General features: G+C 40.4%; 1 protein-coding gene across 1 annotated transcript in view; it reads left to right on the forward strand.

Annotated features, from left to right (window-relative positions):
- The first annotated feature begins 3,505 nt into the window (after window positions 1-3,505).
- LOC124271277 (sodium- and chloride-dependent glycine transporter 1-like) overlaps window positions 3,506-13,821 on the forward strand; it is an 85,185-nt gene continuing 74,869 nt past the window's right edge. The window contains exon 1 of the mRNA XM_046706377.1: window positions 3,506-3,561. The gene's annotated coding sequence lies outside the window, so the exon portion shown is untranslated. The remainder of the gene's footprint in view (window positions 3,562-13,821) is intronic.

The raw sequence follows: 13,821 nt of genomic DNA on the forward strand, positions 1-13,821 counted from the left end.
TATGTTTTCGCTTACAGAACTGGGTTGCTATTAAACGAGTTTGTTGTGTGTCACCACTGGTGACCTCGACTTTCCTCGGTAGGTGATCCTTCTTGATTGTAATTCATTCCTGCTATGTTTACAACGTCCAGTTTGGCTGATATATATATATATATATATATATAAGATTGTGTGACCTAACTGAGGAACATGTTATAGCAATGTGACATCCTTTAGCCTTTGAGTCACGCTATATGATTATTATCAGATGTGTACTATCTCTGGTACACACACCTTTTATGATGAATGAGGCGGAAGGTACAGACTGGCGAGCTCATGATCATTTTAGAAAGTAAGATTGCACTCCTGATCGAGCCTATTGTGGCGAACCTTTTCACTGCGGTTCAGCCTCATGACTACAAAGATTATCCTAGATTTAATGGAGCTTGCGTGCAGTCAGGCAGTCTCTGAACATGAATTAAACTGTTGTTGTTTCTTGGTTTCCGTGTACAATACTGATTGTCAAACACACCGACACCAAGGCAACTAGTACCTTGGCACCCAACAGAAACACAACCGTGCTAATGTGAAACAAAGGTGTACACGTGTACCACAAGTGAATCTTTAAAATGGCTGCTCCTTTGATGTTAGGTATCGACAGTTCACATTCAGTCTCACGTCCTTGGTCAGCGTTTCATGTTACCCTAACACTGTTTAGTCTCTGAGATGAATTGATGTTTCATAAATGATATTTTAAAATAACACCAGAGTAATACGAAATTGCCAGGTACTGGCAACGTGTACGAATGTTCATCGCTTTATGCTAGACTTATAGTGACGTTGTGTCAAGTAGGTAAACCAAACGTGCCATATAAGGCCATACAAGCATTAACCATGATGTGGTCCTTACTTGAGATACTAAACCGAACATAATACAAGGAATCTCTATTAAAAGTGATAAAAGCAAGTGGCACGTAACTGAAGGCATCTATATTTGCTAAGCTTGTTTGAGCCCTGCATAATAGTTATACTTTTCGTACTTATATTTCTGGGTCTCCAAGGCAGACAAGTCAGGTCGGGTCATGGGATACCGTGTCATGACTACATTAAAGCAATGCACAGATTGACTGACTGACTGACTGACTGACTGTCTGACTGACTGAGTATGGTTTTACGCCGCTTTTAGCAATATTCCAGTAACATCACGGCGGGGGACACCAGAAATGGGCTTCACACATTTTACCCATGTGGGGATTCGAACCCGGGTCTTCGGCGTGACGAGCCAACGCTTTAACCACTAGGTTACCCCACCGCCCCCACAGATTGACGTATATGCGTGTACTGAATAGATAGTTTTGATTATATGTAACTTGCATGAAAGTTTAAAACAGTTGACTGAAGTAAGTGGTTAAATTTACACTAGTGAGCCTAAACTTTTGATGGGTAGTATATGTAACTTGCATGATAAGCAGTTGTGTTATTTGCAGTTCCCTCTGTAAGATACAGTTGTAATTGACGTTGCATTGTGTTAACGATTTATCAAGTATTGGGACTTATCTCGAATCAAACAATGACGTTTATCATCATTAACATATGTCAAAGGTTACAAATATGTTGGACGAGTATGTATCCGGGCTTGTCCTCAGCAGCCTATGATTGTCGTAAGAGGGTTCTAGCATTATCGGGTGGTCAGGCTGGCTGACTAGGCTTATGGTAAGAATGCGATTTGGTTAAAAACTAAACGTCTATAGACACAGAGTTAGCCAACACAGCATTAGCCGTTATTGTGTTTCTGTTTACTTGAGTCCAGTCAGTGCTTTGTATGGCCAACATTGGCAGCATTTACTGTTCGGCACCGTCTCGGAAAAGACTGGTTAAGTCGACGAAGTCGCTCTTGATGAATTGTTCCCAACTCTTCGTGCAATGCGATGGCCAGGTGTGGAAGCCTCTGAGGCGTGTTCTGACGTTGACGTACATGTCGATCGAGTTCATCCCATCGGGTTTAGATCAGGTGGTCGGGAAGGCCATGGCAAGACATTAACGTTGGAATTGGCAAGGTAGCGGACCGTGACAAACTTCATTTGTTGGCTCATAATCGGAAGCATGTGACATGCAAGGACCTCGTTGATGTACCGATTTGCTGTCAAATTCCCCTGGACCAGCACTAAATCAGATCTTTGTGTGCTGGATATCACACTCCACAACCGACACTTCCCCTACCGAATCTGTCGACCTGCTGAATGCAATTAGGTGCAAACAATTCATTTCTCCGACGGTAAACACGCTGTCTTCCATCTTCCCGGTGAAGATGAAGATTCATCACTGAACCAGACTTCTAAGGTTCCAGTTCCGGACTCTAGGACACCACAGCATGTGACTGCGCCGATGGAAGTCTTTCAAAATAGGGAAGACCACTGGCCTTTGTGGTCGATACCCCACTTCATGAATGGATTCCTGACAGTTTGGTTGGAAATTCTTCTTGGTTGTTCAATGCACAGATCAGACCCGTTGTGATATCAAATCTGAGCTGTTTTGCCTCCCGTCACACGCATGGGGCTTAGCTTCGGTGGCTTTAAGGGTGGGAAAACGTGACGACATCCGCACGTGTCGCACATGTCGTAAAAGCTAAGACACAGGGCTTTCAATCCATAGTAACAACAAAACCCTGTGGTCGATGTACGAAACATAACAAGTACCTGCAGCGTGAAAAACTGCCGTAAATCGGGCTTATAAGCGCCCCGGCGTCGAACCTGTTAAAGACAGGTCACTTCTGATGATACCACCAGTTAGCCCTGGGAACCAGATTCACGTCGATGTGCAACATGTCAATGGGTTTTGCATAGTCGTCGTCCACGCGACGTTTAAACAACGGCACCCACCGTTTCTGACCCCTGATATAGGCCTCCCAAACGCGGAATGGTGCCCTACTGTATTACCTTTTGTAATTTTTGCTTTTGAAAAGTTTCGAATATTATTGCTTATATACGAGACTTAAAATCGTCTGTGAGAAGTCCCTGTTTACAGACACCTGATTTACTTACTCTGTCAGTCAGTATCAGTCCCAGGTGTCTGCGAGGACGTGTCTCCATCAGATTTATTCAACCTTACAGCACCATCAATAGTTATACAACATCAACATATTATTAACCCAAAAACATTAAACGTACATCATCAAAATGGTAGATATGCATCTTACAGTTTTAATGAAAGCCGGCTAAGTCAAATATACGTACACAAATCCTGATAGCTTTTTAAATTCATAAATTTTGCTCTGGAAAATGTTTTCCAAATCAATTAATTAAACAATACATAGTATTTGATTGGGATGTGCAAAAGCCAATGTTGGTTAAAGGACATATGAAAAGACAGCAAAACTCACCTCAAGCTACATCTGAATCACACAAATAACTTTATCCATTTTTATCTGTTTGTTTCATTCCGTACCCTTGAAGTGTTACAAGTTGTTTCAAAATGTTTACAGTAGCACTTATTCCGCAGCATGTCAAACATGACAGGTCATGTGATCCGTGTACAAGCGAGTGGGATCCTCCTCTGTTGGCAGTGAGCGACAGAGTGAGACAGGTTGGTCGTCAACATTGTGAAAAACCCATTGCAGGTACCGTAATGCCATGTGTATGTTGATACATTTGTGTATGGGAGATCACCTATGTGATATATATCAATGAATGTGTAACGAAGAGCTCGGGTATGGGTTGTACACTAATGCATTTGTGTAACGGGGATCTCGCGTATATGGTGTACGTCAATGCATTCATGTATCGGGGATCTGGTGTACATTATACTAATGGGGGTTTACATTAATGAGTGTGTGTAATGGAGTCCACCCATGTGATGCATTTTGATTGATTCCTATTTCGGAGTTGACCTATGTGTTGCATACTTAATGCCTATCTGAAATTCATATCATGACTGTGGTGTTGTTTGCTCACGTGCATATTGACCTGCCCGGTCGATATGTGTATAAATGAATATGCTTAATATATTTCACTGCCATGTTTTGTACTGAGATATTTGTGGGGAAGATACCTACCTATTTACTACGCACTTAATAATTAATGTAAACTTGTTGTGTAAATAGGACTTGTCCAATTACTGCTTGACCCATGGCAATGTTATAGTGATCAAGTTTATGACAATTGTTTTCACCAGTTGCAGGGTCAGCATACCTATGACTCAAACTTAAGGAGGACAAATAGATTTTAGTCCTAATTTCTGTTTACATTGGAAAGTCATAGTCATTCACAATTTGTAAGCTGTACCTCCTCATATAAATATCACAAATGATGGTTCAATCTATTCCTCTATATCACTATTAGTTGAGTGTAGCTGGGTTCCCATTGAAAACAATTATATGAATGCATTCAGTCCTGCGGACTATGGCTTTATTTGTAATGTTTCCCTCTATTTTCTAATAGCAATTTCAATATCCCGAAAACGCCTTTTGATGACTCAAAATGTTTAAATCCACTTCTTTTATATTGTCTGGCCTGAAAACGTTTAAGGCTAATTGTATCGAAGCATAATGATGTATTATTCAGATAATCGAGGGCATTGTGTCTAAATGTGTTTGGTGTAGACAATTTTGATTAAACACAAACGTATGATTGACCGCTGAAAGACTACACCATAACTTACCACAATTACATGAGTTATGCTTGATTTCACTGACTGTGATTATTTTCCCCCAAGACTGCGTGAGTTAACATTTTGAATGATTGTTAAAGCAGTAGATTTGTTTGAAAAAGTACGGGTCTCTTACTGACCCCAGAACAGTACGGGGTAACCGAGCAATGACGCTATCAGCTTTATCTCTCAGTGTTCATAGAATTTATTTTGGGAAGTTGAGAACCTGGCATTCGTTATATATCTCATACCGTACGTAGATGATAAAACACAACGTTTCTCCTCCCACCCCACCCTGTTCCCCCTTGTGAGTTTAACCAAGTGCACCCGTGAATATGTTTTCGCTTACAGAACTGGGTTGCTATTAAACGAGTTTGTTGTGCGTCACCACTGGTGACCTCGACTTTCCTCGGTAGGTGATCCTTTTTTATTGTAATTCATTCCTGCTGTGTTTAGAACGTCCAGTTTGGCTCATATATATATGACTATGACTATATGACTGTGAAAAAGAGAAGGTTTTGTGACCTTTGCTAACTGAGGAACATGTTATAGCAATGTGACATCCTTTAGCCTTTGAGTCACGCTTTATGATTATTATCAGATGTGTGCATCCTATGAGGCGGAAGGTACAGTCTGGATAGCTCATGATCATTTTAGAAAGTAAGATTGCACTCCTGATCGAGCCTATTGTGGCGAACCTTTTCACTGCGGTTCAGCCTCATGACTACAAAGATTATCCTAGATTTGATGGAGCTTGCATGCAGTCAAGCTGTCTCTGAACATGAATTAAACTGTTGTTGTTTCTTGGTTTCCGTGTACAAAACTGATTGTTAAACACACTGACACCAAAGCAACTAGTACTTTGGCACCCAACAGAAACACAACCGTGCTAATGTGAAACAAAGGTGTACACGTGTACCACAAGTGAATCTTAAAAATGGCTGCTCCTTTGATGTTACTTATCGACAGTTCACATTCAGTCTCACGTCCTTGGTCAGCGTTTCATGTTACCCTAACACTGTTTAGTCTCTGAGATGAGTTGGTATTTCGAAATGATATTTTAAAATACAACTTGCCAGAGTAATACGACATGCCAGGTACTACTAGCAAAGTGAACAAATGTTCGTTTTATGTTGCCTCATGTGGGTAAACCAAATGTGCCATATAAGGCCATATAAGCATTAAGCATGTGGCCCTTACTTAATTCTCAAAACCGAACATAATACAAGGAATCTCTATTATACGTGACAGAAGCAAGTGGTATCCAACTGAAGGCATCTGTACTTGCTAAGCTTGTTTTAGCCTTGCATAATAGGTATACTTTCCGTAGTTATATTTATGGCAGACAAGTCAGGTCAGGTCATTGGATACCGCTTCATGAATACATGAAAGCAATGTAGAGTGTATGCGTGTACTGAATACCTAGTTGTCATTATAAAAGTTTAGACTCAATTAAAGCACTCATTATATGTTATGTACAGTACAACCAGAAATTATTGAGAATTTAAAGATTGTAATTTTTTATAATTCTTTCACTCATTACTCAGATATTAAATGTGAATATTAGCAGAACATAACTCCAGATTCAAAGACAGGTGAACAGTTAGTAGTTTGTCAAGTCACCATGGGCAGCAATGCAGGCTTCAATGCGGCGGGGCATACTACTGATCAAAGAAGTTAGAAAGTCGTGGTCCATGCTGTCCCAATATCGGACCACCTCTTCTTTCATTTCAGCAATATTTGTCAGAATTGTCTTTTACTGACACTTTTCTTCATAAGTCCCCAAACACTTTCTATTGGATTTAGGTCAGGGCTATAGCTTGTTCAATCTAATAATGTCATATTTGGGGTTCGAAACCAGGCCTTTGAATACTTTGAACGATGTTTTGGGTCGTTGTCCAGCTGGAAAATCCAAACATTTGCATAGAACACGTGAGCAGATGGAAGTTAATGTCCCTCGAGAATATCCGTGTACCGCTCACTGTTCATATTCCCTTCAAATACACAGAGGGGCGTTGCCCCTAACACAGATATGCCACCCCACACGTTAAATTTCGGACTGTACTTTGGGCACTGATACAAAGGTTTTTTCAGTTTGTTTGGTCCATTATTCCAGTGTATTAGGAAACTGCCACACAAAACTTTCATCTGAGAAAATCACATTGCCCCAGTTAATATTTCTATGCTGTAAGCCAAGTCAAGTCAAGTCAAGTTTATTGTATTCAAGGCCTCCGGCCAATATACAAGGAGTTAAATACATATACATAACTACAGTACATAAAACAATGGCAATTATAATGGTTATTGCTTAGATAACCTATCATTTCTCAAGACAACAGCATGTTTTACAAATAGAGAAAGGTTGCGAATAACTGTTTCATTTCTGGAAGTGAGAATCGAGACAAAGGCTATTGTTGGATATTTTGATAGATAATAACTTGAAATATATTTTCTTCTAAGATCATCATAATATGGACATACAAATATAAAATGAATTTCATCTTCAATAGATGAAGTGCATAATGGACAAATTCTCATATTTCTGTCTATAGACAATCTTCTACCTTTATTAATACTAAGCACCAGTTCAACCTTCTCTCCTTTTGTTCAGGTTTCATGATCGGTGATGGAATTCCTCGACTTTTCTGCCAACCCACTGCATGCAGCTCAGTTCTAATTGTCTCCTTACAGACAGCCACAGTTCCTCTATCAGTCATATCCAGCCTTAAGTTTTCTAAACTCCTTCCTTTGTTTTTAGACACAAGAATACCAAGCCGCCTCCTGTCACCGACAGGCCTACCTGCAGGCCTCCCTGGTGCCCAATGCCATATCCATTTGCAATATTTTTCAAAACACGATAAACAGTGGACAAAGGGATGCCTGTTCTACTTGAAATCACTTGAGCTGATCTAATGTCCTCGTTATAATACTCTAAAATCAACTTCCTCTTCTCTAAATCATCCATACTGAGGATAACTGAAAATGTCGTCTGCTAGCAAGTAAACAAAGGGGGATAACTCTTCACAAACTAATGATAAAGGATAAACGGAGTTGTCTCTCTTGAATGAAACCAAGCACTTGATAGCTGGTCAAGGTTGTTTATAATAGAAATCAAATTAAACATATTCCTAAAATTCTGAAAAATTTCTGATCATACTATATATGCTAAAATTCTCAAAAATTTCTGATAAATAATATAAACTGCGACCTTTGGGCGACATTGCCGTATATTACAAACATACATTGATTTATTATTCTGCTTCGGTTATATACACTTTAATTTGATAAATAAACATTAAAAGAGGATAAAATCTTGTAAATATATACAAATAGAGAATATAGTTTTTGGTGTCGCCCATACCGTGTCGCCCAAAGGTAAAGTGTACGGCGTACATGTATATATGCGACCTTTAGGCGACTGTCGCCCAATGGTCGCTTATGTAATATACATATATATGTCGCTGTTTAATACTATATACGTGTATACATTTCCATGGCTGCTTATTTGATATATGTCGCCCTTTGGTTGTTTATGTGTTGATAGTTTTGTGCTTAATTTTCTCAAATATGATGCAGTCAAAAAAAACAGGCCAGTTAGAATTAACACTGAGATTATGATTACTTGTAATATTTCTAAAAATATTATGTTGTAACAGACATTTATCATTTATCATAACTTGTTTCCCACTCAAGCGCCGATGTGCCCTTGCTTTAGATTAGTTTCCGTTGTTTACCATTCATGGGTTGCTAAGGATTAAATTTTAAGGATATTAACCAACAACTAAATATCAAATATTCCAATACTCAAACACTGAAAATCTCTATAGGAAATCAACACCCTTATGAAGACAGATATGTAGTCTTTCTTTCTGGGGGTAAGAAAACGACATCGTATCGCTTCCCGTGAACGAAGACGATTTTGGCAGTAAAGACATCAAAATTTTCAATTAAAAATTATTAGACAATTTTATTTATCTTTTTAGTTCTAATTTGTTTTTGCTAGGCATTGTATTATCTGTAGGGATTAGGATTAGCGTGTGCATTTCCCCCGTATACGCCGTCGGAAATGGCAATCAGCTGTGCACACTTTTCCCCGCGATCTACCGGTGATTTAGTTAAAATTTATCCAAAATATTACCACGCGATGAATTCTAATGGAGTGATCGAAAAAAATCTAGTATCTGAAATTATTGTGTTTCCATAAGAAATATATTGTTTCATTTTAATTGCAGGCTTTGCTATATAAATGTAAAATATCTATAATCATAACTGAGGTTATGCGAGAGCACGCACTATGGTGTTTTGCTGGATAGGAGTTATGCAAGGAACAATTTGACCTGTCACAGATGAGGTTTCGCGCGATCTCGCTTATTCCACCGCGAAAACACTTCGTTGACATGTGATAGTCCAAATGCAAGAAACATTACTTTTAGGGAAAAGAAATATGTATACGTATCCATTTCCTGCCAAATACACTTCAATTCGAGGCGTGACTAGATGTGAAAATGATAGTGATTGTTGTGACTAATGTGGACCGAAGTTAAAATATCGGGGAGACACAGGATATAACTGCAGTTGATAGAAACATTTTTTTTCACCTTTTGAGTAAAATTAATAAACTGGATTGCGAAGTCCAGATATGAAAAACATGTTTTTACGAGATAAAGTAACAACATCATTAACTTTCGTAATCAAATATGGATTTGTTGAAACTATTTTTAATGACTGATCACAATGAACAGATCAGCGAAGGTTGATGGATTCTGAATACCATCTAACCACAGCCCATTTTGAGCCAGTCGGGACTATTCCCGTTTTCTTATCATACACCAAGGCATACCAGACGACTCCTGTATAAACTGGGGCTCCAACACTGATATTTGCCTAATGTCTACTCTGAATACCACTACACCACAGCCCATTTTGAGCCAGTCGGGACTATTCCCGTTTTCTTATCATACAATGAGGCATACTAGACGACTCCTGAATAAACTAGGGCTCCGACACTGATATTTGCCAAATGTCTGGTCTGAATACCACTAAACCACAGTCCATTTTGAGCCGGTCGGTGCTATTCCCGTTCTCCCATCATACACTTAGGCATACCAGACGACTCCTGAATAAACTAGGGCTCCGACACTGATATTTGCCAAATGTCTGGTCTGAATACTGTCGTAACTGGCGATTGGGTGTTAGTAAACCCTTCCACAGTTACCTATTAATTATGGTCGTTCCACATTGTCGGGGAGATGGTAGCTCTGGCGCTCCACTCGCTTGGTCCGTTACAGGATGCCAAGTCAAGGAGTGAGGGTTCGGACGACCGTGACTCCTAATTAACCACATAACATTCATGTACTGGCACACATACATTCAAAGATAAACGCAACACCAAGTTTATACTCACATAGTTTTTACTCTGTCTCAGTCCATCTCTCTAACTACAACTTCAACATCAGACAGGGCAGGTTCGTACCACACGAGGCAAATGAGTGGCGTGGACTGGCTTCCGTCACTAAAAAGCGCGCACCACTCGCTTTTTATATGGTTCGAGCCTGGCCTGATCTTGATCACATGTTTCAACTAATCATTTTGATTCGGTTAACCTGTATCCGACCTTGCACTCATGAATATTACGATTGGAAAAGTACCGGTAAAAATCATTCGGTTACTCATCCCTTTTGTTTGTTTCAATATAAGATTAATCTGTTATGTCTTTCACAACAAATGTGTTCTGTCTCTCTTTCCATAGCCTACGGCTAAACGCCATTGTATGGAAACTTTCCGTCTCCATACCGTGCCTAACCGTTATGACTCATGAACAAACTACAAATCTAAATCCGAATTTGATATAATTCTCTCATGGTTTTGAGGATGAATTTTTACCTTATAACATCCTCCGCCTGTGGACAAGAGCTGCCCACAGCTCGGATACATTAAACATGAGCACAGGTCCGATATGTTAAAGTTAAACACATTGAAATCGAAGCAAAACAGGATCGGTAATTTCTGAAGGAAATGATAACCCATCTCAAACTTTCGAAATATTCGGAAAAAGTCGAGGATACTGTACCTTAAAAAACGAGCATGCCAAGGAATAAGAGAATGATCCTATGTTACTTCGGGTAACCACAAAGCATATACATCATATATTATGAGATGAAAACACAACAATGAATTAAAGTCAGTATTAAATGTGAAAATGTCTTCAATATGGCCAAAAATGGCACCACCATTCACAAAAGTTCATAAGTCTCTGGTCCCATCGAATAAACAGGCAAACGTCTACTGGAAAAGTCATGTTCTGAATGTCACTTGATGTACACTGAACGCTGTTTACTCTGTGCGAGGCCACAACAAAATTAATGTCTGAACACAGGGCCGTGTATCACACAGCATAGTTTATTGGCTTGGTCTTCAAAGTGAGGAGACGATATGTTCTGCACACTGCGAGAGTGAGCTCTGTATTTTCACTGATGATGTACCCTGTTGCTTTCACAACTTGGAGTGGGAACATCGTAGAGGTCTTGCAGTGTCTATTGTCAATACTGCGCCTTCATGGGCGGTGTTCAGCGTCGCAACCCTTGCGATAGCGTTCGCCGGTAACAGCAAGTGTGGAGCCAGATAATCGATGTGGCGTGGACCAGACGACAGCAAGGTAGGAGCTTATCTGTTCTCCCGTCCGAATGGAGGTCCGGCCATTAATCTACAACACTTGAAACGAGTGTTAAACCACGGCGAATATAATGAGTATTATCATATACATTAGATACGACGGCAATACATGTTAAAACATGACACGCTCAAATAAATGACAACCTGTGTAAAGATCACAGTATACAATAACAGCATTCTTGACTGTCGACTGCGTGCCGAAAACAATTTGAGTCCATTATGTTGCATGAATATTCTCTGATACCCCTGTAACATGACATCAATAAATATGAATCAAATGTTATTTTAACCATGGACGACATCTGTAATACCTGTAATAGGTTAAATAGGAGCTAGTTACTCACAACATTCAGTAAATGCTTTGCAGTTTAAAACAACAAGAACGAACAACATAGATGACTATGTGATGGACTGAGAACATACATTGAAACAAGATACAAATCTAAATACGAATCTGATATAATTCTCTCATGGTTTTGGGGATGAATTTTTACCTTATAACAATACCATTTAAACACAGCCCATTGCGAGCCAGTCGGGAGTATTCCCGTTCTCCCATCATACACTTAGGCATACCAGACAACTCCTGAATAAACTGGGGCTCCGACACGGATATTTGCCAAATGTCTGGTCTGAATACCACTAAACCACAGCCCATTTTGAGCCAGTCGGGACTATTCTCGTTCTCGTATCATACAATGAGGCATACTAGACGACTCCTGTATAAACTAGGGCTCCGACACTGATATTTGCCTAATGTCTGGTCTGAATACCACTAAACCACAGTCCATTTTGAGCCGGTCGGTGCTATTCCTGTTCTCCCATCATACACTTAGGCATACCAGACGACTCCTGAATAAACTGGGGCTCCTACACTGATATTTGCCTAATGTCTGGTCTGAATACAACTAAACCACAGCCCATTCTAAGACAGTCGGGACTATTCCGGTCCTCCTATAATACACTTAGGGATACCAGACAACTCCTGAATAAACTGGGGCTCCGACACGGATATTTGCCAAATGTCTGGTCCGAATACCATCTCAACACAGCCCATTTTGAGCCAGTCGGCACTATTCCCGTTTTCTTATCATACACCAAGGCATACCAGACGACTCCTGTATAAACTGGGGCTCCAACACTGATATTTGCCTAATGTCTGGTCTGAATACCACTCTACCACAGCCCATTTTGAGCCAGTCGGGACTATTCTCGTTCTCTTATCATACAATGAGGCATACTAGACGACTCCTGAATAAACTAGGGCTCCGACACTGATATTTGCCAAATGTCTGGTCTGAATACCACTAAACCACAGTCCATTTTGAGCCGGTCGGTGCTATTCCCGTTCTCCCATCATACACTTAGGCATACCAGACGACTCCTGAATAAACTGGGGCTCCTACACTGATATTTGCCTAATGTCTGGTCTGAATACCATCTAAACCACAGCCCATTTTAAGCCAGTCGGGACTATTCCGTTCTCTTATCATACAGGACATACTCAACTCCTGAATAAACTGGGGCTCCGACACGGATGTTGCCAAATGTCTGGTCTGAATACCATCTAAACACAGCCCATTTTGAGCCAGTCGGTGCTATTCCCGTTCTCTTATCATACACTTAGGCATACCAGACAACTCCTGAATAAACTGGGCTCCGACACTGATATGTTGCCTATGTCTGGTCTGAATACCATCTACACAGCCCATTTTGAGCCAGTCGGGACTATTCTCGTTCTCTTATCATACAATGAGGCATACTAGACGACTCCTGAATAAACTGGGGCTCCGACACTGATATTTGCCAAATGTCTGGTCTGAATACCACTAAACCACAGTCCATTTTGAGCCGGTCGGTGCTATTCCTGTTCTCCCATCATACACTTAGGCATACCAGACGACTCCTGAATAAACTGGGGCTCCTACACTGATATTTGCCTAATGTCTGGTCTGAATACCAACTAAACCACAGCCCATTTTGAGCCAGTCGGGCTATTCCCCGTTCTCCCATCATACACTTAGGGATACCAGACACGACTCCTGAATAAACTGGGGCTCCGACACGGATATTTGCCTATTTAATGTCTGGTCTGAATACCATCTAAACACAGCCCATTTTGAGCCGGTCGGAAGCTATTCCCGTTCTCCCATCATACACTTAGGCATACCAGACGACTCCTGTATAAACTGGGGCTCCAACACTGATATTTGCCTAATGTCTGGTCTGAATACCACTAAACCACAGCCCATTTTGAGCCAGTCGGGACTATTCCCGTTCTCTTATCATACAATTAGGCATACTAGACGACTCCTGAATAAACTGGGGCTCCGACACTGATATTTGCCTAATGTCTGGTCTGAATACCATCTAAACCACAGCCCATTTTGAGCCGGTCGGGACTATTCCCGTTCTCTTATCATACAATTAGGCATACTAGACGACTCCTGAATAAACTAGGGCTCCGACACTGATATTTGCCAAATGTCTGGTCTGAATACCACTAAACCACAGTCCATTTTGAGC

This window comes from Haliotis rubra, unplaced genomic scaffold (assembly GCF_003918875.1).
Source record: "Haliotis rubra isolate DU_JTF1 unplaced genomic scaffold, ASM391887v1 Scf1592, whole genome shotgun sequence".
NCBI lineage: Eukaryota > Metazoa > Mollusca > Gastropoda > Lepetellida > Haliotidae > Haliotis > Haliotis rubra.